Source organism: Pan troglodytes, chromosome 9 (genome assembly GCF_028858775.2).
Source record: "Pan troglodytes isolate AG18354 chromosome 9, NHGRI_mPanTro3-v2.0_pri, whole genome shotgun sequence".
NCBI lineage: Eukaryota > Metazoa > Chordata > Mammalia > Primates > Hominidae > Pan > Pan troglodytes.
This window is the reverse complement of record NC_072407.2, coordinates 81,144,423-81,168,529: the sequence shown is the minus strand read 5'-3', so window position 1 is coordinate 81,168,529 and position 24,107 is coordinate 81,144,423. Positions and strand designations below refer to the sequence as shown.

Here is a 24,107-nt window from a genome sequence, read left to right as displayed (position 1 = left end):
TTCTGTGTTGTATTTTTAAAACAGTAGGAATTTAATGATCTGCTAGAACCAAGCAGGTAAGAAATGATGGAGGCATTGTAGGTCATAACAAGGATGGATTTGAAAGATGGTAAGAAGACTGAACCGAGCAGGAGTGAGGAATGAGGGGCAGAGGCGAGTCAGAGGGATCCTGGGGTTCTGGCATTGAGGACTGAATAAATCACTGCATCAACTGGTGTGTGTCCTTTTTCTTTGTGGGTTCCCACCTCTACCTGCCTAGGTGACATTATACAGGTTTAAGACCAAATAACAGACATGGTCATTGTTTAGAAACTTTTAAGTACTTTATCAGTGTAGGGCATTGTTAGTGATACTGTTATAAAGAAAAAAGAGCATACCTTGATCTTTCCTTGTGCACTGTGTCTTTGTCAGTGAGTATAATTTTAAATGGTGTGAGGGAACTAATGTGTATTGCTCACATACCTTATTACAGGTGAGGAAATTGAGATGCAGAAACATTTAAAGAAAGCCAGCCCAAGATCAACCCGACAGCCAGAGAATGCACACTCTTTCTAAGCACATATAAAACACTCACGAAAGTGGACTGTATCCTAGGCCGTAAAATACATCCCAGTAAATTTCAAGGAGTCAGTATCCTACAGACCATATTCACCTACCACAGTGCAATTAAGTTAGAAATCAGTAACAGAAAGATGAGATTTTTTTAAAAAACCTATATTGAGATATATTTATAAAAATACTTCCAGCTAACTCTCAGATCAAAAAGAAATGATAACAAATTATAAAATGATTATAAATGAATGACCAAAGAAATATTAAATATCAAAAGTTGTGGAATATAGCCAAGACAGCACTTAGAGAGAAATTTATTGCCTTAAATGCTTATATTAAAAAAGAAGAGCTGAAAATTAATGAATGGGCTAAGTATCCAATTTAGGAACAACAGCAAATATAAGTAAATAAACCAGCCCAGAGTTGTGCAGTCAGAAGTGGTGGGGCCAGGATTTGGGCATAGCTATGGCTGGCTCAAATCCCTCACTCTCTTTACTCCACTGGTACCTTTCTCTATGCTGCTTTCCATTATATGCCCAGTACCTGGAGATTCTCTCTCCCCAAGAGTTGAAGAGATGAGGCTACAAAGTAACTCCCTGCATGAAAGCTTGCTGATAAATCCCACTCATTTTCTCAGCCATCCTTTTACTTGTCCATCAACTACTTAATGAGCATTTGCCATGTGCCAGGCACTGTGCTAGTAGCTACTTTAGTTGCATCTTTCCTCTGAGTGTTCAAACACTAGCCTTCAGCCTGGGACCAAAGCTCATACTGCTGCTACTAATGCCCAGGCCCACGTCTCACCCCCACCTCCCAAGCTGCCAGAATCTTCTCTGCTGCTTGTCAGAACAGCATCCTCATCAAAAATGACTGATTTGTCTCTTGTCTCTTTCAACAGGTAGACTGAAATTACCATGTGTCCAAATTAAAATTGCATACTTCAAGGATTATTTGAAGGACTATTCTTAGACCCTTTTAAGAAGATTTAAAGAAAAGTGAGTTGATTTTTTTTACACTTCAGAGAGTATTCATGATTTAAGTTAATGTTGTGGGTTCTTTTTTTCTCTACCTCTTAAATATGCGCTAATAGGTAGACTTTATCTTCATTTATTTTACAATAAGGATTTTTTTTCCCTAAGAACAATGAACAAAGAGTGCAGGATTACTGCTTGCCTTCCCTGCAAGATTTTTATATGTTTCAAAGGCTTGTGGAATCTTAGAGATAAAAGGGTTTTAGAGGTATGGACCATTCCCTCCTGGATGCTGGGAAACCCACAACAGCATCTCTATAGATCTCTGGCCTGTTCTTGGAAACTTGCAGGGACTGGTATGGAGGTTGGTATCTCCCCACACTTAGGATTTTTGTAGAGCTCTCCCATAATCTGGACTTGAAATCCACTCCACATCTTGCCAAGTCTCTTTCTTCTCTACTAGACATCCTAAAATAGGTGAATGTAAACAGCATGTCCCTCCTCAAGATCTTTTCTTGTTCTTTGTTCCTCCAATCATTTCTCATAAGTTGGTTTCAAGAGCAGCTCCCATCCTGGTCACTTGGAATACAGACAGAGCACCTCCAGTGTTCTTTGCCCAGTATATGGATGAGAATCAAAGCAGGGTAAACCCAAAGAGCAGGCCTGGGTTCAGCCCCAGTTCTACTCTTGTTGTGTTTTCAGGAAAGTCACTTCATCATTCTGAGCTTGGTGAAAACAAGGAAGGTAGGAGGAGATAGTCACTACCATGCCTCTGACCTCCACTTGGATCATTTTGCTGACTCAGAGTAAAGAAGTTGCTGCTTCTTACCATCTCAGGCACTGGAATGGGCCAGGTCTTGGGAATCCGTGGAATCTGGGTCCAATCCAAGCCCTATCACTTGCTGACTATGTGGCCATAGACTGCCATTTCTCATCTCTGATCATCTGTTTCCTCATTTGTTAAATGAGGATGCCAATAAATGTTGCAAAGGGTTGCGTGAGGATGTACTGAGATAATGTACATAATGCACCTAGTACCTGGTACATAGAAAGTGTTCAAAACATGGCAGTTGCTAGTATGATTATAAGTAATGGCAGAACTACTTACCTTTAGCCAGAGGAGAAGATAGGAGGTGCTAGAGACTCTCATAAGGAGAGAAAAGAACGGGCATACTCATTAGGGATACAGTAGTGTTCACATCTCATAAACTCTCATGCAAACATAAGCCCAACCCCAGAAAATTCATGAGGTTAAAACTCTACTTCTCAGAGTCAGACAAGGATGATGGGTTGCTATGGAAATATGCAGTTAAAAGGGAAATTTTAGAGTGGGTCCGAGAAGCTGCACAAATCCTGCCAATTTCTCACTGATGCCATAGTCCCGGTCCTAGATGGTAAGGATTAGAGCCCCCCAGAATGAAGGTCCTTAAACACACAGACTGGGAGGCCTGCAAATCATCAAATATTTATATATGTTCAGAAGGCTGGTGGTGAGTGTTGGATGAGAGATTGAGTGTTTTGTAAACTGTAAAGTTTCCTACACATATATGTGCCTTTGTGTGATTCATGTATTATGGACTGTGTCAATACTTTGCAAATCAGAAGAAAGGGGGGAACTCAGATGAGCTGACTGTGTAATGAACCTGTAGAGTCCAGCCCCACTGATTTCTGAGTGAAATAGCATATACATATGCATGCATGTACATATCTATACACACGTCTATGCATGTGTGTGCATGCACACGTGTGTGTTTGTGCATATGTGTGTGAATCTTTGACCCTTTGGAAGTAGTCACCCACTCTTTATCCAGCGACTGGCTGCCTCTAAGGAGTATAACAGAGGAATGAAAACACAGGCTATGGTGTCAGTCAGCCTAGCTCTATAACTTACAAGTTATGTGGCCTTGGTCACATTATTTGATAAGAGTGGTACAGTTTTCGCCTTCCTGGAGCTGAAAGCCTGTGGATAGGGCTGCTCTCAGGAGCTGGGAGGATGCAGCATAGGATGTATCTGTCACACCAAGAAAGTACTTAGGATATGGGAGAGTCTTTCTCCCTTGGTTAGTGGCTTTTTTCTGTTTGTTTTTTTCAGAGTTTAGGGAATGTTGTGTTAACTCGTTAGATAAAAGGAATCTCTGAAGGTATCTTTGGTTCCATAAGACCATGCCCCTGAAGACCTAGGTACCTCGGTGGCTAGAGAGACTGTGTAGGAAAACGTACCCTCTAGGACCTGTTGAAAGGGCTAATTTCAGAGGTGTTTCCACACCTTGGCCGTCCTTCTGAGTCTCTTCCCTCAGTCTGGGCCATGGGGCTGGCAATTATTAAATTCAGAAGAATTGGAAACTGTTATCACTCAAGGTATAGGACAAAGTATTTTCTTTAAATTTGGAAATTAAATATAGCTAACATCCTTGTTCTCCAGACAGTGGCTCACAGTAGATACAGAAGTGTTGATCCAGGCCAATGTTGGTGTGGATGCCACAGGCTAGAAATGCCCCTTTCTGGGCTATTCAGACCCAGGAAAGACTGCATAATTGTGTATCACAGGGTGCTTCAAATTGTGGGTTGTAGTCCAGTAACAGGTCATGAAATTAATTTGGTGGCTCAAGATCAGCATTTATTAAAGTAAAAACAGAGTAACCTAGTAACCCACAGAGTGGGTAAAGATATTGTATATTTGCACTCCATATACTCAACAAAGGTCTCATATCCAAATATATATGGTAGAAAAAAAGAAGAAACTCCTATAAATCAGTAAGAAAAGACAGACAGCCTAATAGAAAAATGGGCAAAAGACTCAGATACTTCATAAAAGAAGATGTCCAAATAGCCAAAAAAGCACATAACATTTTTAGTCTTCAGGGAATGATAAATTAAAACCATAATGAAATACTACTATGTACTCATCAGAATGGCTGAAATAAAAAATATAGACTCTATCTAGTGTTGGCAAAGATGTGAAACAACTGAAACTTACACACTGTTAGCTGAAATGTAATTGGTTTGATGACACTGGAAAACTGTTTGGCAATATCAGCTAAAGCTGAACATATACATACCAGCACTTTCACTCCTTGGAATATACCCCTGAGATATGTACACAGATATCCACCAAAACACATGGCCATCAGCCCTGGAATGGATCAAGGGTAGCATATTCACATAGCGGAATATTGCACATAGCAATATTGATGAACTTCAGAAGCATGAAGGTGAAAGAAAGAAGCAGGCACAAAGAAACTTTATGACTGCACTTTAAAAAAGTACAAAGCCAGGTAAAACTACTCTGTGTTTTCAGAAGTCTGGATGGTGGTTGCCCCCGAGGGAGGAGGTGGTAAATGAGAAGAAGTGCAAAGGGGCTCTCTAGTCACATTCTGCCTTTTGATTTAGAGGTAGGAGGGCAGGTTAAATGGGTGTTGTCAATTTTTAGAAATGCATCAAGCTATTCATTTATGATATGTACCCTCTACTGTACTTAAGTCATACTTCAATAAAAGTTTATAAAATGAGCATAACTGAGGAGAAAATATAGCAGGTCATAAGGACAAACATCATTAAGCGAAACTTCAGTTACATGTCCCTCTAAATATGTGTGTATAGACCAAGTTGAGGTATGAAATGTATTTCTTTTTTAAATTTTTTTTAATTTTTAGTTTTTATGGGTTCATAGTAGGTATATATATTTATGGGGCACGTGAGATATTTTGATACAGGCATACAATGCATGCTGATCATATCAGGTTAAATGGGGTATCCGTCACCTCAAGCATTTATCATTTATTTGTGTTATAAATATTGAAATTAAACAGTTTGTTATTTTTAAATGTACAATAAATTATTGTTGACTGTAATCAACCTGTTATGCTATCAAATACTAAATTTTATTTATTCTTTCTAACTATATTTTTTGTACCCATTAGCCATCCCCACTTCCCCATGCTCACTACCCTTCCCAACCTCTGGTAATCATCCTTACATTCTTTATCTCCATGAGTTCAATTGTTTTAATTTTTAGTTCCCACAGATGAGTGAGAACATGCAAAGTTTGTCTTTCTGTGCCTGGCTTATTTTGCTTAACATAATATCCTCCAGTTCCATCCATGTTGTTGCAAATGACAGGATCTCTTTATTTTTTATGGCTGAATATTACTCCATTGTGAATATGTTTCATATTTTCTTTATCCATTCATCTGTTGATGGACACTTAGACTGCTTCCAAATTTTGCCTATTGTAAGTAGTGCCACGATACACATGGAAGTGCAGATATCTCTTCAATATACTGATTTCCTTTCTTTGGGGTATGTACCTAGTAATAGAATTGCCACATCATATGGTAGTTTTATTTTTAGTTTTTTGAGGAACCTCCAAACTGTTCTCCATAGCGGTTGTACTAATTTTCACTCCCTTTTCTCCACCTCCTCGCCAGCATTCATTATTGCCTGCTTTTTGGATAAAAGCCATTTTAAATGGGATGAAATGATGTCTCATGTAGTTTTGATTTGCTTTTCTCTGATAATCAATGATGTTGAGCACTTTTTCATCTACCTGTTTGCCATCCGTATGTCTTCTTTTGACATTCTTCTATTCAGATCTTTTGTTTACTTTTTAATCAAATTATTATATTTTTTTCCTGCCGAGTTGCCTTAGGTCCTTATATATTCTGATTATTAATGCGTCGTCAGATGAATGGTTGGTAAACATTTTCTCCCATTCTGTGGGTTGTCTCTTTACTTTGTTGATATTGTTTTTCTTTGCTGTGCAGAGGCTTTTCAACTTGATGTGATCCAATTTATCCATTTTTCCTTTGGTTGTCTGTGCTTGTGAGTTTTACTTGGAAAATCTTTGCCTAGTCCAGTGTCCTGGAGAGTTTCTCTAATGTCTTCTTTTGGTAGTTTCATAGTTTCAGGTCTTACATTTAAGTCATTAATCCACTTTGATTGATGTTTTTACATGGTGAGAGGTAGGGATCTAGTTTCATTCTTCTGCATATGGATACCTTGTTTTCCCAGAACCATTTATTTATTTATTTTTATTTTTTATTTTATTTATTTATTTTTATTATACTTTAAGTTCTAGGATACATGTGCACAACATGCAGATTTGTTACATATGTATACATGTGCCATGTTGCTGTGCTGCACCCATTAGCTCGTCATTTACATTAGGTTATTTATCCTAATGCTATCCCTCCCCCCTCCCTCCACCCCACAACAGGCTCCAGTGTGTGATGCTCCCCACCCTGTGTCCAAGTGTTCTCATTGTTAAATTCCGACCTATGAGTGAGAACATGCAGTGTTTGGTTTTCTGTCCTTGCGATAGTTTGCTCAGAATCATGGTTTCCAGCTTCATCCATGTCCCTGCAAAGGACATGAACTCATCATTTTTTATGGCTGCATAGTATTCCATAGTGTATATGTGCCACATTTTCTTAATCCAGTCTATCATTGATGGGCATTTGGGTTGGTTCCAAGTCTTTGCTATTGTGAATACTGCCACAATAAACATACGTGTGCATGTGTCTTTATAGTAGCATGATTTATAATCCTTTGGGTATATAGCCAGTAATGGGATCGCTGGGTCAAATGGTATTTCTAGTTCTAGATCCTTGAGGAATCGCCGCACTGTCTTCCACAATGGTTGAACTAGTTTACACTCCCACCAACAGCGTAAAAGTGTTCCTATTCCTCCACATCCTCTCCAGCACATGTTGTTTCCTGACTTTTTAGTGATCACCATTCTAACTGGTGTGAGATGGTATCTCATTGTGGTTTTGATTTGCATTTCTCTGATGGCCAGTGATGATGAGCATTTTTTCATGTCCCAGCACCATTTATTGAAGAGAGTGTCCTTTCCCCAATGTGTGTTCTTGGTACCTTTGTTGTAAATGAGTTCAATGTAGGTATGCAGATTTGTTTCTGAGTTCTCTATTCTGTTCCATTGGTCTATGTGTCTGTTTTTATACCAGTACCATGCTGTTTTGGTTACTATAGCTCTGTAGTATAATTTGAAGTCAGGTAATGTGATTCCTCTAGATGTGTTCTTTTTGCTTTGGATAGCTTTGCCTATTCCAGGTCTTTTGTGGCTCCATCTAAAATTTAGGATTGTTTTTTCTATTGCTGTGAAGAATGTCATTGGTATTTCAATAGGAATTGCATTCAATCTGTGGATTCCTTTTGGTAGCATGAGTATTTTAACAATATTGATTCTTCCAATCCATGAACAAGAAATATCTTTCTATTTTTTGATGTCCTCTTCAATTTCTTGTCAATGTTTTACAGTTTTCATTGTAGAGATCTTTTATTTCTTTGGTAAATTTTATTCCTAGGTATTTAACTTTATTTATAGCTGTTATAAATGGGATTACATTCTTGATTTTTTTTCTGATTGTTTGCTGTTGGCATATAGAAATCCTACTGATATTTTTACATTGATTTTGTACCCTGCAACTTTACTGAATTTGTTTATCAGTTCTAAAAATTTTTTGATGGAGTCTTTAGCTTTTTCCAAATGTAAGGTCACATCATCTGCAAACAAGGATAATTTGACTTCTTCCTTTCCAATTTGGATGCCCTTTATTTCTTTCTCTTGTCTGATTGCTCTAGCTCCAGTACTATGTTAAATAACAGTGGCAAGAGTGGGCATCATTGTTACGTTCCAGATGTTAGAGGAAAGGCTTTCAGTTTTTCCCCACACAATATGATTCCAGCTGTGAATCTGTTACGTATGGCTTTTATTGTGTTGAGGTAGGCTCTTTCTATACCAAGTTTTTTAGAATTTTTATCACAAAAGAATTTTGTCAAATGCCTTTTCAGCATCAGTTGAAATGATCGTATGATTTTCATTCTTCATTCTATTAATATGATATATCACATTGATTGATTTTTGTATGTTGAACCATCCTTGCATCTGGGAATAAATTCCACTTGGTTATGATGAGTGATCTTTTTAATGAGTTGTTGAATTCAGTTTTCTAGTGTTTTGTTCCATTGATGTTCATCAATCATATTGACCTGGTTTTGTTTGTTTGGTTTTGTTTATTTGTTTGATGCATCTTTGTCTGGCTTGGGTATCAGGGTAATATTGGCCTTGTAGAATGAGTTTGGAAGTATTCCTCCTCCTCTATTTTTCAGGATAGTTTGAGTAGGATTGGTATTAGTTCTTTTTAAAATATTTGGTGAAATTCAGCAGTGAAGCCATCAGGTCCCAGGCTTTTCTTTGCTGAGAGTCTCTTCATTATGGCTTCAATCTCATTACTTGTCATTAGTCTGTTCAGGTTTTGGATTTCTTCATGGTTTAATCTTTGTAGGATGTATATGTCTAGGAATTTATCCATTTCTTCTAGGTTTTCCAATTTATTGGCATAGAGTTGCTCATAGTAGTCTCTAATGTTCCTTTGAATTTATGCAGTGTCAATTGTAATGTCTCCTTTTTCATCTCTGATTTTATTTGGGTCTTCTCTGTTTCTTAGTCTTCAAATGTATTTCTTAATGTTGAGTCACAGTCAGAAAATAAGAGCCGCTGATTTAATCTAACCCTTCCATTTTCAGGTGAGGAATCTGAGGCCCAGAGAAGAAGGGAATTAGGAGCAGAGGTAGGAGGAAGACAGAGCTAGGAAGAAGTCTCTAGGTCTCCTGCTGCTGATGATTCTGTATTAAGCCTGTTTTCAGTGCCTTGAATGGTATATTCACATTAATAGGCTCCGTCTAGCACCTTAATCTCAGGGAGGCAGCCTGGTACTTTTGGTCCAAGGGGAAAGATTGTTTTTCCGCCCACAGACAGTAGAGTCAGAGGCCCAGCTACCTCTGCAGGGGCCTGGCTCCAGGTCCACAGATCCCCTCCCTCTTCCTTCCTGCCTCTTCTGTCTAAATCAGCTTCCCTCAGAGCAGCGGAAACGCCACTGCACTAAATCCTGTTTTCATTTGTGGAAGACGACTGTCATGCCAAAGCTGTTTGATGGTTTTAGAAGTTAGAAAACTGTGAAGAAAATACATTTGGAGAATGAGATCTGACAACGAAGGCTTCTATTCTGGCTTGGTGCTTTTATTTTATTACAAAAATGGGAGTCCATTAAGCAGACTTCTTCTGTGGTGGTCAGACAGTGCTACCAGGCATCGAGAGTACAAGAACAAGATGTAGCCCTGTTTCTGCCAGGCAGAGCAGCCCAGAAAAGGGAAATGTGGGGATTTTAAAGGCTCAGTCTGAGCCTCACACAAGACTTGGAAGCATCTTAAATAGGAGGGTAAATAAGATCAGTGGCTTGCTGACTATTTTGACTATGACCCACAGCACAAAAGACATGGGATATCAACTTAGGACACATCCCCACCCACTCAGGTAAATAGGTGAGGCTTAGGATTGACCAGTCCAGACCATCAAAGTAAGGGCATTTAGCCCAACCTTGGGGGTAGGGAGCCTGGAGGGAAGGGGATGGTATGTCTTCAAAGAAGGTTTCAAATCTCAAGAGGCTTGAGCAAGGGATTAAAGAAAGGGAAACCACACAGCAGAGGTTGCTGAGGACTGGCTAGCAGGTGGGAACCTGGTCTAAAGGAAGCCATGTTGCACTCCGGAACTGCCTATGATTCTGGGGAGTTGAAGTTCAGGAGGCATATAGGGAGAGATGGGAGACGATCCAGAAGACATTGGCAGGGGCAGATGTGAAGGGCTCTGTGCCCTGACAAGGAGTGTCCAGAGTGAATAAGAGACCATGCCTGAGAGTCATCTAGGCAAGAAATACCTGTCACCTAGGAGACAGAATAAAAGATGTAAGCGGACATAAGGAATGTTGGTTCCGTCTTCGAATTTTGTTTTATAGCACTCACTTATGCCATCTGTATTACTCAGCGTTCTCTAGAGGGACAGAACTAATGGAAAATACATATATATTACATAATCTATGTATTATATATAAATATAATATATATTATATATTTCTATAAATATAATATACATTTTATATATTTCTATAAATATAATATATATTTTATATATTTCTATAAATATAATATATATTTTATATATTTCTATAAATATAATATATATTTTATATATTTCTATAAATATAATATATATTTTATATATTTCTATAAATATAATATATATTTTATATATTTCTATAAATATAATATATATTTTATATATTTCTATAAATATAATATATATTTTATATATTTCTATAAATATAATATATATTTTATATATTTCTATAAATATAATATATATTTTATATATTTCTAAATATAATATATATTTTATATATTTCTATAAATATATATTTTATATATTTCTATAAATATAATACATTTTATATATTTCTATAAATATAATACATTTTATATATTTCTATAAATATAATACACATTTTATATTTCTATAAATATAATACACATTTTATATATTTCTATAAATATAATACACTTTATATATTTCTATAAATATAATTCACATTTTATATATTTCTATAAATTTAACACACATTTTATATATTTCTATAAATTTAATACACATTTTATATATTTATATAAATTTAATACATATTTTATATATTTATATAAATTTAATACATATTTTATATATTTATATAAATTTAATACATATTTTATATATTTATATAAATTTAATACATATTTTATATATTTATATACATATAAGACATATTTTATATATTTATATACATATAATACATATTTTATATATTTATATACATATAATACATATTTTATATATTTATATATAAATATAAAATATGTATTATATTTATATATAATATATTTGATATATTATATAAATATATATTTTATATATTTATATATTACATAAAATATAATATATTTTAATATATTATGTATGAATATAATATATTTTAATATATTATGTATAAATATATATTATATTTATACATAATATATTAAAATATATTATGTATAAATATATATTAGATATATATTTATATATAATATAATATAGATTTAGATATTATATATAAATATATAATATAGATTTAGATATTATATATAAATATATAATATAGATTTAGATATTATATATAAATATATAATATAGATTTAGATATTATATATAAATATATATTTTTTATTTATATTATATATTATATATTTTTATATTTTATATATATATATAAAGGGGAGTTTATTAAGTATTAACTCACACCATCACAAGGTCCCACAATAGGCTATCTGCAGGCTGAAGAGCAAAGCGAGCCAGTCCAAGTTCCAAAACTGAAGAATTTGGAGTCCGATATTTGAGGGCAGGAAGCATCCAGCATGAGAGAAAGATGTAGGCTGGGAGACTAGGCCAGTCTCTCTTTTTACATTTTTCCGCCTGCTTATATTCTAGCCATGCTCGCAACTGATTAGATTGTGCCCACCCAGATTAAGTGTGGGTCTGCCTTTCCCAGCCCACTGACTCAAATATTAACCTCCTTTGGCAACACCCTCACACACACACCCAGGATCAGTACTTTGTATCCTTCAATCCAATCAAGTTGACACTCAGTATTAACAATCACAAGTCCACCCCTTGTCAACCTGAACCCATGCTCATCTCTTGAGATCATACATAATCTTCAAATAAAGACAATAATAAGGTCATAATTATGCCTAACATAAAACAACTATCCTTCGTACAACTGGAGACGCACCAATCCCCAACCCAAATGCTATTACATAAAGTTAACAACACTTAAATGTTGACGTGAAGTTAATAAATCTTATGTCACATGATAAAGGAGAAAGGAAATAAAATGAAAGTATTTTCTTAGGACAAGTGTATATATGCACAGATGTGTTTTTAACAAAAGAAAGAGGAAATACAACAATTACAGTCCTCATTTCGGCAGCTGGTCACGCGGTTGTAACTGGTATTAATGACAACCTTCTTCTACTACACATTCTGTATTCCCTTTGACTTCAGCAAGCACCTTGTGGGTTTTTTTCCCTGGTGGCGTGATCCAAACCTTCATTCCTGAGGGGTCTGGTTCATTTGTAGTCCTGCCTGGATTGGTCTGTTGTAGTTTTCCATTGACCTTAATCACAGGGCAGAGTAATACTAAGAGATGCCCTAATGGATCTCCTGTATTCCATGCATACTCTTCCTTACCTCCGTTGTGGAGTAGCAGACTGATTTCATCTTGATAATCCAGGTCAATCACCCCAGCCAACACTGTAACTCCCTTCTTAGCCTGTTGACTTAAAGGTGGAAGGAGCTCAAAATGTCCAGGTGGCAATCTTAACTTCCAGTTTAATGGAATCGTTGTGTCTTTTGATAGCAGTGCTCCTCCCTCTGGAACTAAAACCTCTAGGCCAGCAGAACATAATGTCACAGGAACAGGAAGTAAAATTTTTGCTAGTGGATCACCAGGGGTAATGGTGAGTGGTGCCACTTCCACCCCCTGATTCCTGGAAACATGAATCCTGGCTATGGGAGAAACAGTGCCATAGATTGGATGCTGATTCAGAGCATACACGGCCTTCTGCAGAACTTTGCCCCAGCCCTGCAAAGTATTGTCACCTAGTTGGCTTTGTAATTGTGACTTCAAAAGGCCGTTCCACCATTCTATCAATCCAGCTGCTTTAGGATGATAGGGAGCATGGTAAGACCAGTGAATTCCATGAGCATGAGCCCACTGTCGCACTTCTTTAGCCATAAAGTGAGTGCCTTGGTCAGAGGCAATGCTGAGTGGAATACCATGACAGTGGATAAGGCATTCTGTGAGTCCATGGATGGTAGTCTTGGCAGAAGCATTGCCTGAAGGATAGGCAAACCCATATCTGGAGCAAGTATCTGTTCCAGTGAGAACAAACCTCTGCCTTGTCCACGATGGAAGAGGTCCAGTATAATCAACCCGCCACTAGGTAGCTGGCTAATAATCCTGAGGAATGGTGCCATATCAAGAGCTCAGTGTTGTTCTCTGCTGCTGGGAAATTGGGCATTCAGCAGTGGCTGTAGCCACTCTTGGTGAGTGTTAAGTACATGTTGCTGAGCTCATGCATAACCTCCATCCCTGCCACCATGGCCACATTGTTCATGGGCCCACTGGGCGATGACAGGGGTGGCTGGAGAAAGAGGCTGAGTGGTGTTCATAGAATGGATCATCCTACCCACTTGATTATTAAAATCCTCCTCTGCTGAGGTCACCCATTGGTGAGCACTTACATGGGATGCAGATATCTTCACAGCTTTTGATCACTCAAAGAGGTCCATCACATACCTCTTCCCCAAATTTGTTTTTATTATTATTATATTTCAATAAGTTATTGGGGTACAGCTAGTATTTGGTTATATGAATAAGTTCTTTAGTGGTGATTTGTGAGATTTTGGTGCATTCATCACCCAAGCAGTATATACTGCACCATATTTGTAGCCTTTTATCCCTTGCCCCCAACCCACTCTTCCCCATAAGTTCCCAAAATCCATTGTATCATTGTTACGCCTTTGAATCCTCATAGCTTAGCTCCCACATATCAGTGAGAACATACAATGTTTGGTTTTCCATTCCTGAGTTTCTTCACTTAGAATAATAGTCTCCAATCTCATCCAGATTTCTGCAAATGCTGTTAATTCATTTTTTTAATGCTGAGTTGTATTCCATCATATATATGATATATATGATGGAATATATGTATCATACATATATGATGATATATATCATATATATGTATATATGATGATATATACATATATGTATATATGTATGATGTATATATCATATATGTATGATCATATATGTATGATGTATATATCATATATGTATGATCATATATGTATGATGTATCATATATATCATACATATATGATGATACGTGTATCATATATGATGATATATATATCATATATGTGTGTATATATATATGATATGTATATCACAGTTACTTTATCCACTGGTTGATTGATGGGCATTTGGGCTGGTTCTACAATTTTGCAATTGTGAATTGTGCTGCTATAAACATGCATGTGCAAGTATCTTTTTTGTATAATGACTTATTTTCCTCTGGGTAGATACCCACTAGTGGGATTCATTGGTCAAACGGTAGTTCTACTTTTAGTTCTTTAAGGAATCTCCACACTGTTTTCCATAGTGGCTGTACTAGTTTACATTCCCACCAGCAGTGTAGAAGTGTTCCCAGATCACCACATCCACACCAATATCTACTGGGTTTTTTATTTATTTTTTGATTATGGCCGTTCTTGCAGGAGTAAGGTGGTATCACATTGTGGTTTTGATTTGCATTTCCCTGATCACTAGCGATATTGAGCATTTTTCATATGTTTGTTGGCCCTTTATATATCTTCTTTTGAGAATTGCCTGTTCGTGTCCTTAGCCCACTTTTTGATAGGATTGTTTGTTTTTTGCTTACTGATTTGTTTAAGTTCATTGTAGATTCTGGATATTAGTCCTTTGTCAGGTGTACAGATGGTGAAGATTTTCTCCCACTCTGTGAGTTGTCTGTTTACTCTGCTGACTGTTCCTTTTGCTGTGCAAAAGCTGTTTAGTTTAATTAGGTCCCAGCTATCTATCTTTGTTTTTACTGTATTTGCTTTTGGGTTCTTGGTCATGAAATCCTTGCCTAAGCCAATTTCTAGAAGGGTTTTTCCAATGTTATCTTCTAGAATTTTTATAGTTTTAGGTCTTAGATTTAAGTCCTTAATCCATCTTGAGTTGATTTTTGTATAAGTGAGAGATGAGGACCCAGTTTCATTCTCCTACATGTCGCTAGCCAATTATCCCAGCACCATGTGTTGAATAGGGTGTCCTTTCTCCACTTTATATTTGTTTGCTTTGTCGAAGATCAGTTAGCTGTAAGTATTTGGGTTTATTTCTGGGTTCTCTATTCTGTTCCATTGGTCTATGTGCCTATTTTTATACCAGTTCCACACTGTTTTGGTGACTATGGCCTTATAATATAGTTTGAAATCAGGCAGTGTGATGCCTCCAGATTTGTTCTTTTTACTTAGTCTTGCTTTGGCTATGCGGGCTCTTTTTCTGTTCCATATGAATTTTAGAATTGTTTTTTCTAGTTCTGTGAAGAATGATAGTAGTATTTTGATGGGAATTGGGTTGAATTTTTAGATTGCTTTTGGCAGTATGATCATTTTCACAATATTGATTTTCCCCATTCATGAGCATGGGATGTGTTTCCATTTATTTGTGTCATCTATGATTTCTTTCAGCAGTGTTGTGTAGTTTTCCTTGTAGAGATCTTTTGACTCCTTGGTTAGGCAGATTCCTAAGTATGTTATTTTTTTGCAGCTATTGTAAAAGGAGTTGAGTTCCTGATTTTATTCTCCACTTGGTTGCTGTTGGTGTATAGAAGAGCTACTGATTTGTATATATTAATCTTCTATCTGGAAACTTTGCTGAATTCTTTTATCAGTTCTAGGAGCTTTCTGGAGGAGTCTTTAGGGCTTTCAAGGTAAACAATCATATCTTCAGCAAACAGTGACAGTTTGGCTTTCTCTTTACTGATTTGGAAGCCCTTTATTTCTCTCTCTTGACTGATTGCTCTGGCTAGGAATTCCAGTGTTGTGTTGAAGAAGAGCGATGAGAGTGGGCTTCCTTGTCTTATTCCAGTTCTCAGAAGGAATGCTTTCAACTTTTCCCTATTCAATATTATGTTGTCTGTGGGTTTGTCATAGATGGCTTTTATTACATTGAGGTATCTCCCTTGTATGCTGATTTTGCTGAGTGTTTTAATCATAAAGGGATGCTGAATTTTGTCAAATGCTTTTTCTGCATCTATTGAAATGATCATGTGATTTTTAATTCTGTGTACGTGGTGTAGCACATTTATTGACTTGCTTATGTTAAACCATCCCTGCATCCCTGGTGTGAAACCCACTTGATCAAGGTGAATTATTTTTTTTTCATATGTTGTTGGATTTGGTTAGCTAGTATTTTATTAAGGATTTTAGCATCTATGTTCATTAAGATTATTGGTCCATAGTTTTCTTTTTTGGTTATGTCCTTTCCTGATTTTGGGTTAGGGTGGTGCTGGCTTCATAGAATGAATTAGGGAGGGTTCCTTCTCTCTCGATCTTGTGGAATAGTGTCAAAAGGATTGGTACCTATTCTTCTTTGACTGTCTGGTAGAATTCTGCTGTGAATCCATCTGGTGCTGGACTTTTTTGTTGTTGGTAATTTTTTAATTATCATTGCAATTTCGCTACTTGTTATTGGTCTGTTCAGGATAGCCAGTTCTTTCTGATTTAAGCTGGGAGGGTTGCATTTTTCCAGGAATTTATTTATCTCTTCTAGGTTTTCTAGTTTAAGTGCATAAAGCTGTTCACAATAGCCTTGGATGATCTTTTGTATTTCAGTGGTGTCAGTTGTAATATCTCCTGTTTTGTTTCTTAGTGAGGTTATTTGGATTTTCTCTCTTCTTTTCTTGGTTAATCTTGTTCGAGGTCTATCAATTTTCTTTATCATTTCAAAAATAAGCTTTTTGTTTCATTTATCTTTTGTATTTTTTGTTTGTTTGTTTCAATTTCATTTAGTTCTGTTCTGATCTTGGTTATTTCCTTACTTATGCTGGGTTTGGGTTTGATTTGTTCTTGTTTCTCTAGTTCCTTGAGGTATGACCTTAGAATGTCAGTTTGTGCTCTTTCAGTGTTTTTTGATGTAGGTGTTTACGGCTATGAACTTTCCTCTTAGCACCACCTTTGTCATATCCCAGAGGTGTTGATAGGTTGTGTCATTATTGTCGTTAAGTTCGAAGAATTTTTCAATTTCCATCTTGATTTCATTTTTGACTCAGTGCTCATTCAGGAGCAGGTTATTTAATTTCCATGTTTTTTTCATGGTTTTAAAGTTTCCTTTTGGAGTTGATTTCCAATTTTATTCCACTGCAGTCTGAGACAGAGCTCGATATAATTTAAATTTTCTTAAATTTATTGAGGCTCATTTTATGGCCTATCATGTGGCTTATCTTGGAGAAAGTTCCATGTGCTGTTGAATAGAATGTGTATTCTGTGGTTGTTGGATGAAATGTTCTGTATATAACTGTTAAGTCCATTTGTTCCAAGGTATAGTTTAAATCCATTGCTTCTTTGCTGACTTTCTGTCTTGATGACCTGTCTAGTGCTGTCAGTGGAGTATTGAAGTCCCCCACTATTATTGTGTTGCTGTCTATCTCATTTCTCTTTTTTTTTTTTTTTTTTTTTTGAGTTGGAGTCTTGCTCTTTCTCCCAGGCCAGACTGCAGTGGCGCTATCTCAGCTCACTGCAAGCTCCGCCTCCCTGGTTCATGCTATTCTCCTGCCTCAGCCTCCCGAGTAGCTGGGACTACAGGCACCCACCACTGCGCCTGGCTAATTTTTTTTGTATTTTTAGTAGAGACAGGGTTTCACTGTGTTAGCCAGGATGGTCTCAATCTCCTGACCTCATGATCCGCCCGCCTTGTCCTCCCAAAGTGCTGAGATTCCAGGCATGAGCCACCATGCCCAGCCTCATTTCGTAGGTCTATTAGTAATTGTTTCAATTTGGGATCCCCAGTGCTAGGTGCATATATGTTTAGGATTGTGATATTTTCCTGTTGGACAAGGTCTTTTACCATTATATAATGTCCCTCTTTGTCTCTTTTAACTTCTGTTGCTTTAAAGTTTGTTTTGTCTGATATAAGAATAGCTACCCCTGCTGGATTTTGGTGTCCATTTGCATGAAGTGCCTTTTCCCACCCTTTTACTTTAAGTTTATGTGAGTCCTTACTGTTAGGTAAAGACTGAAGGCAGCAGATGGTTGGTGAGTTTTTATCCACCCTGAGGTTCTGTATCTTTTAAGTGGAGCATTTAGGCCATTTACATTCAATGTTAGTATTGAGATGTGAGACAGCATTGCATTCATCGTGCTATTTGTTGCCCGTGTACTTTGTTTTTTGTTTTTGCTTTTTAACTTGTATTTTTGTTTTATAGGTTCTGTGTGATTCATGCTTTAAAGAAGTTCTGTTTTGATGTGTTTCCAGGAGTTGTTTCAAGATTTAGAGCTCCCTTTAGTAGTTCTTGTAGTGGTAGCTTGGTAGCGGCAAATTCTCTTAGCATTTGTTTATCTGAAAAAGACTGTACCTTTCCTTCATATATGATGCTTAGTTTTGCTGGATACAAAATTCTTGGCTGATAATTGTTTTGTTTGAGGAGGCTGAAGATAGAGCCCCAGTCCCTTCTGGCTTGTATGGTTTCTGCTGAGAAATCTGCTGTTACTCTGATAGATTTTCCCTTATAGGTTACCTCGTGCTTCTGTCTCACAGCTCTTAAGATTCTTTCCTTCGTCTTAACTTTGGATAACGTGATGACAATGTGCCGAGGCAATCTTTTTGCGATGAATTCTCCAGGTGTTTTTTGTGTTTCTTGTATTTGGATGGCTAGGTTCTCTAGCAAGGCCAGGGAAGTCTTCCTCAATTATTCCCCCAAATATGTTTTCTCAGCGTTCTCAGGAACGCTGATTATTCTTAGGTTTCGTCATTTAACATAATCCTAGACTTCTTGGAGACTTTGTTCATATTTTCTTATTATTTTTTCTTTGTCTTTGTTGGATTAGGTTAATTCTAAGACCTTGTCTTCATGCTCTGAATTTCTTTCTTCTACTTGTTCAATTCCATTGTTGAGACTTTCCAGAGCATTTTGCATTTTGATAAGTGTGTCCAATGTTTCCTGAAATTTGATTGTTTTTTCTTTTCTGAGATGGAGTCTCGCTCTGTTGCCCAGGCTGGAGTGCAGTGGCGCGATCTCGGCTCACTGCAAGCTCCGCCTCCCGAGTTCACACCATTCTCCTGCCTCAGCCTCTCAAGTAGCTAGGACCACAGGCACCCATCACCATGCCCGGCTAATTTTTTGTATTTTTAGTAGAGACAGTGTTTCACCGTGTTAGCCAGGATGGTCTCAATCTCCTGACCTCGTGATCCACCCGCCTTGGCCTCCCAAAGTGCTGGGATTACAGGCATGAGCCACTGCGCCTGGCCTGTTTTTCTTTTAAGCTGTCTGTTTCCTTGAATATTTCTCCCTTCACTTCTTGTATTTTTTTTTCCTTTGCATTGGGCTTTGCCTTCCTCTGGTCCCTCCCTGATTAGCTTAATGACTAACCTCCTGACTTCTTTTTCAGGTATATCAGGGATTTCTTCTTGGTTTAGATCCATTGCTGGTGAACTCATGTGATTTTTGGGGGGTGTTAAAGATCATTGTTTTGTCATATTATCAGAGTTGGTTTTCTGGTTCCTTCTCATTTGGGTAGCCTCTGTCAGAGGGAAGATCTTGGGCTGGAGGCTGTTGTTCAGATTCTTTTGTCCCACAGGGTGTTCCCTTGATGTAGTACTCTCCCCCTTTTCCTATGGATGTGCTCTCCTGTAAGCTGAACTGCAATGATTGTTGTCTCTCTTCTGGGTCTAGCCACCCAGCAAGTCTACCCGGCTCCAGGTTGGTACTGGGAGTTGTCTGCAAAGAGTCTTGTGATATGAACTATCTATGGGTCTCTCAGTGGTGTATACCAGCGCCTGTTCCAGTGGAGGTGGCAGGGGGTTGCAATGGACTCTGTGAGGGTTCTTAGCTTTGGTAGTTTAATGCTGTATTTTGGTGGTTTTTGGCCTCCTGCCAGGAGGTGACACTTTCCAGAGAGCCTCAGCTGTAGTAGTATGATGAGGAACCAGCGGTGGGTGGGGCCCTAGAACTCCCACGATTAAATGCTCTTTGTCTTCCACTACCAGGGTGGGTACGAAAGGACCATCAGGTCGGGGGCAGGGCTAGGCATGTCTGAGCTCAGACTCTCCTTGGCTGGGTCTTGCTGTGGCTGCTGTAGGGGATGGGGGTGAGATTCCCAAGTCACTGGAGTTGTGTACCTGGGCGGACTATGGCTGCCCCTGCTGAGCCATGCAAGTTGTCAGGGAAGCTGGGGAAAGCCCGCAATCACAGGCCTCACCCAGCTCCCATGCAAACCCAAGGGCCAGTCTCACTCCCACCATGCTCCCCCTACCCCCCAACAAACAGCACCGAGTCTGTTTCCAGGTTGTGGGCGAGCTGGGCTTGAAAACTTGCCCCAGGCTACCCACTTCCCAGCTGCAAAAGAAAAGGGCTTGGTTCTTCCTCCGCCTGTGGAGTCTGCACACCAGATTTGTGCCCTCCCCCAAGTTCTGGCCAGGAGCCTTCTCACCCCGTTCAAATTGTTACAGAGTTCAGCTGGAGATTTCCTTCTCCCTGTGGAGTTCCCCCAACCCACCCTGCCACCTCTGGCCACCCTCCCAATGGATCCCTCTGGTGCCAGGCAGGAATGGCCTGCTTGGGCTCCCAGCAAGCTCCCAGGGCCTTTCTGCTGCTTCCTCTACCCCTGTATTTTGCTCAGCTCTCTAAATTGGCTTAGTTCCAGGTAAGGGCAGAAACTTCTCCCACAAACAGAAGTTCAGTTTCTCCAGTGGGGGTATGTGTTCAGGAGAGGAGGCTCTCCCTTTCCCCCTTCTGCAGTTGGGGCACTCACAGTATTTGGGGTATCTCCCAGGTCCTGCAGGAGCTATCTGCTTCCTTCAGAGGGTTTGTGGATCCTCTCAGGATTGCTGGTTTGTTCTTGTAGTCAATCTGGAGCTAAAGTTCACAGTGCAAGCCTCTGCATACTGCTCTGTCCATTTGAGTCCCTCAAATTTTTTTGTCACCAATTTTCCAATCATGCATCTTCCAAGTCCCTGACCATCCAGCCAGACCATTTGCTACACCCCATGAATCATATATAATCACACATCTGGTCATTTCTCCTTCCATGCAAAGTGCACACTGTTTAGGTGCACTGCTCGAAGTTCTGCCCACTGGGAAGATTTCCCTTCACTGCTGTCCTTCAGGGATATCCTTTCAAAAGGGGCTGTAGTGCTGCAGCTGTCCACTTCCAGGTGGTGCATGCATATCATGCAGAATCATCAGTGAACCAGGCCCTAGTCTTCTCTTCTTCTGTCAACTGATCATAGGGAACTAACTCCCCATGAGGCCACTGGTGCAGGCTGGGGGAGAGAAGGCAGGGTGGCTGGAGTGGAGACCGTGGGCATTTGAGCCACTTCCTCATGTAACTTATTTGTGCCTTCAGGACCTGCTCAAGCCCAATCACGTATATGCCATTTCCATTTGATGATGGAATGCTGCTGTGCCTGAGCCACTTTATGGATAGATGGGTCCGAAAGCACCCAGTTCATGATAGACAGTACAGGTTTCATGGTGACTTGATGACCCATAGTCAAATGTTCAGTTTCCACCAAAGCCCAGTAACAGGCCAAGAGCTGTCTCTCAAAAGGAGAGTAGTTATCTGCAGAAGATGCCAGGGCTTTGCTCTAAAATCCTAGAGGCCTCTGCTGTGATTTACTTATGAGGGCCTGCCAAAGGCTCCAAACATCATCCCTATCTGCCACTGACACCTCAAGCACCATTGGATCTGCTGGGTCATATGGCCCAGCTTGCACAGCAGCCTGGACCTGTTGCAGACCCTTCTTTTCTGGACCCCACTCAAAACTGGCAGCCTTTCGGGTCACTCAATAAATGGGCTGGAGTAACACACCCAGATGAGGAATGTCTTGCCTCCAAAATCCAAATAGGCCCACTAGGCATTGTGCCTCTTTCTTGGTTGTAGGAGGGGTCAAATGCAGCAACTTATCCTTCACCTTGAAGGAATATCTTGACAGGCCCCATACCACTGGACTCCTAGAAATTTTACTGATGTAGAAGGTCACTGAATTTTAGTTGGATTTATTTCCCATTCTCTGGCACGCAAATGTCTCACCAATAAGTCCAGCATGTTTCCTACTTCTTGCCCACTGGATCCAATCAGCATAAGGTCATCAGTGTAATGGACCAGTGTGATATCCTGCTGAAGCAAAAAGTGATCAAAGTCTCCCCGAATAAGATTATGAAACAAAGCTGGAGAGGTGATATACCCCTGAGGTAGGACAGTAAAAGTATATTGCTGGCCTTGCCAGCTGAAGGCAAATTGCTTCTGTTGGGGCTTATGGACAGGAATGGAAAAAAAAAGTATTTGCTAAGTCAATGGCTGCATACCAGGTACCAGGAGATGTGTGAATTTACTCAAGCAACAAAACCACATCTGGTGCAGCAGCTGCAATTGGAGTCACTACTTGGTTAAGTTTACAATAATCCACTATCATTCTCCAAGATCCATCTGTCTTCTGCACAGGCCAAATGAGAGAGTTGAACAGGAATGTGGTGGGAATCACCACCCCTGCATCTTTCAAGTCCTTGATGGTGTCACTAATCTCTGCAATCCCTGCAGGGATGTGATATTATTTTTGATTTACTGTTTTTCTAGGTAGAGACAGCTCTAATGCTTCCATTTGGCCTTTCCTACCATAATAGCCCTCACACTACCAGTCAGGGAGCCAATGTGGGAGTTCTGCTAGCTACTAAGTTTGTCTATGCCAATTATGCATTCTAGCACTGGGGAAATGGCAACAGGATGAGTGGGGGAACCCACTGGACCCACTATAAGTCAGATCTGAGCTAAAACTCCATTAATTATCTGACCTCCATAAGCGCCTACTTTAACTGGAGGATCACAATGATGTTTTGGGTCCCCTGGAGTCAGCATCAGCTCAGAGCCAGTGTCCAGTAGTCCCCAAAATGTCTGATCATTTCCCTTTCTCCAGTGCTCAATTACTGTAGTAAAAGGCCAGATGTCTCCTTGGGGAAGGATGGGAGAAAGATTCACTGGATAAATTGTTGATAATGTAGTAGGGTCCTTCCTCAAGCAGACCTGGCCTCCCCCTTCATTCAAGGGGTCAGGGTCTGTAAACTGGCACAAGTCTGGAAATTGATTGAGGGGCCATGATTCTCTGTTTTTATTATTCAAATTAGTCTTTTGTCCATTCGACCTAGAATTTTTCTGCTTGTGTAAATTACGTAGGAATGCAGTAGGCTTCCTATCAGTTTCACTTCTAGTAACACCATGATAAATTAGCCAATGCCAGAGCTCTACACAAATCAGACTATTCTGATTTCCACTTTGCCTCTGCTGTCCATTAAGGTAGCAATGCCCACCTTGCCTTTGACAGTTGAGTGCCGCCACTTGGCCCCTGCCACCTTGGGATCCAATTATTCCCATTATATTTAAATTTTGTAGTTGAGTGACTGTGGTTCCCACTGTTAGATCTGACATACAGAGATGAGCAATTACAGGGCTCTTTAAAGATGCAGGTGCTGCCCTCACAAATCTATTTCACAAGCATTGGTCAAGGGTATATCTTTTGAACCCTCCCAACTGGGATGAGTAAGTCTAAAGTGACTAATTCACTCCACCATCCCAATCTCCCTAAGCCTTTGAATCCCTTCCTCTACATTAAACCAAGGGAGATCAAGCATTTCCAGCTAACTCACAGTGGGCCATCTTTTAATCCATATTTCAGCTAACCAAGCAAATAAACTATTAGAACCTTTTTTAATTCTCCAAGCTGCAACATTAAATGCAGATTCCCTAGTTAGTGGGCCCAAATCAATAAATTCAGCCTGATTAAACTCTGTTTCTTCTACCATTATCCCACACCCTTAATATCCATTCCCATGCCTGTTCTCCAGATTTCTGTTTATATAAATTAGAAAACTCAA

General features: G+C 38.9%; 1 protein-coding gene across 8 annotated transcripts in view; it reads left to right on the top strand.

The window, feature by feature from the left end:
- Positions 1 to 24,107, top strand: part of TENM4 (teneurin transmembrane protein 4) — a 3,006,191-nt gene that overhangs the window by 2,515,622 nt on the left and 466,462 nt on the right. For 2 of the 8 annotated variants that reach the window (XM_063784374.1, XM_016921712.4), the window contains exon 4: positions 1,451 to 1,547. The exons of the other annotated variants lie outside the window; for them this stretch is intronic. The gene's annotated coding sequence lies outside the window, so the exon portion shown is untranslated. The remainder of the gene's footprint in view (positions 1 to 1,450; positions 1,548 to 24,107) is intronic. 8 annotated transcript variants of the gene reach the window in all.